General features: G+C 50.9%; 1 pseudogene; it reads right to left on the reverse strand.

Annotated features, from left to right (window-relative positions):
* Positions 1-337: 337 nt before the first annotated feature.
* LOC143033155 (5.8S ribosomal RNA) lies at positions 338-493 on the reverse strand (annotated as a pseudogene).
* Between the last annotated feature and the right edge of the window lie 1,619 nt (positions 494-2,112).

Raw genomic sequence — 2,112 nt, forward strand, 5'->3', positions numbered from 1 at the left:
CAGATCGAGGAGGGTCGGCTGGGGGTGGAGGAGAGTCATCCGTCCCTTCCCATCCCTTGCCTTGCCTTGTCTTGCCTCGCCTCGCCTCGCCTTGCTTTCCCTCACTCCCGTCCGGCCCGCTCCTTTACCAGTCGGCGGCGGGCGAGAGCCCAGGGCGCACGCCCAGGGCGCACGCCCAGGGTCCCAACTTCCGATATTCGTCTATCCGTCTGCCGGGACCAGCGGGGGCGCCTCGCTCGACAGGAGAAACGCCGATGGCTGGCCGGCCATCGGCACTCCCGGACCCGGCTGACCCTCTTTGGGAGAGTTCCTTCCCGGTCGTGATGGTTGTGGGAACCGACCCTCGATCGGGTTGGACCACGGCACTCTTGGCCGCGGCCGCCATATGCGTTCGACAGGTTGATGCTCATTGTATCCTGCAATCCATACGCCGACGCGCCTTTTGCTGCGTTCTTCATCGACCCACGAGCCAAGTGATCCACCGTTAAGAGTTGTCTCCGGTTAACTGGAGGGCACCTAGGTTCCATGGTCCCGTCCCGTTGAACCTCCTGGAACCCGCAATCTGCTTGGGGTTTAGATTAAGAAAAGAGTGAGGAGAGCCCTCGGAACAGCGAAGGTGGAAGCCTGCTACCCGCTACTGCTGCTGCTTCCTGCGACGCCTTTTGGAGCGAACGGCTTCGGCCGGCCAGCCTGGAAAAGAAAGAAAACCAGGTCGGCCGGTCCTTCCGGCACGGCGGCGGCGGCAGAGGGCAAGCGGCGTGCCCATCTACCTGCCTGCCTAACCACCTACCTACCTACCTACCTACCGGGGAGGAGCAGGTCCACAACCATCCCTCCATGGGTGACTGGCATGCCCGGGCCAGGCCAACCCAGGCCACGGGCAGCACCCTTCGAGTGCGTTTTCCTCTGCTCTCTCCGAGCAGTTCGGTAATGATCCTTCCGCAGGTTCACCTACGGAAACCTTATTACGACTTTTACTTCCTCTAAATGATCAAGTTTGGACGTCTTTCCGGCAGCCCGGGGTGACCCGTGAGCCACTAGGGGCGCCAGTCCGAAGGCCTCACTAGATCATTCAATCGGTAGTAGCGACGGGACGTAATCAACGCAAGCTGATGACTTGCGCTTACTGGGAATTCCTCGTTCACGGGGAAAAATTTCAAGCCCCAATCCCTATCACGAAGGGGTTTCAACGGGTTACCCTCTCCTTTCGGAGAGAGAGGATACGCTGATCCCTTCAGTGTAGCGCGCGTGCGGCCCAGAACATCTAAGGGCATCACAGACGCCGCTTATCCCTCTAAGAAGGATGCGTCGGACACATATGGTATGAGATCCGTCGACTAGTTAGCAGGCTAGAGTCTCGTTCATTATCGGAATTAACCAGACAAATCACTCCACCAACTAAGAACGGCCATGCACCACCACCCACCGAATCAAGAAAGGGCTCTCAATCTGTCAATCCTTCCGGTGTCCGGGCCTGGTGAGGTTCCCCGTATTGAGTCAAATTAACATGTTCTATAGGGTGCATTAGCTTTTTCTTTCATTCCATGATGAGTTATGTAAAGGATTATTATTTTCAGTATGATTTAACATGTTCTGTTCTTAGTTATAGTATTAATTGTTTAAATGTATCTGGATTCTTGTAAAGAGAGGACCACAATGGAAATAAATTTCATATGCTTTATTGTGTTAGCCTAGCAATGTCATATATTGTGTTTTTATATCTCTGTATTCTATTGCTAGTAAACCTATATATCTATTTACTTTCGATAGAAGTAGAAGAATTTTCATTGTCACTGAGAAATGTTCAGTTTGTGTTGACTCCACCATGTTCGATTTGACATTACACGATAATACGTCATCAACGGAAGATGGTGCAGGCGGTGATTTTGTTTTTGTTTTCAGACAATCGATGTTAGGGCAGAGTAGAGGTTAAAAAAGAGCTTGGTATCTTCAATTAATGGGGCAAATTAAAAAAAAAAATCTAATTGTTAGGGCAGAGTAGAAAAAAAGAGCTTGGTATCTTCAATTAAAGGAGGAAATTAGAAAAATCTAAATGTGATTTACCATACAAAAAAGAAAGAAGGAAAAAGAAATGCTGATCACTTTTAACTT

The sequence above is a fragment of the Oratosquilla oratoria genome, chromosome 1 (assembly GCF_046742065.1).
Source record: "Oratosquilla oratoria isolate Oo_2021 chromosome 1, ASM4674206v1, whole genome shotgun sequence".
In the NCBI taxonomy this organism is placed as follows: domain Eukaryota; kingdom Metazoa; phylum Arthropoda; class Malacostraca; order Stomatopoda; family Squillidae; genus Oratosquilla; species Oratosquilla oratoria.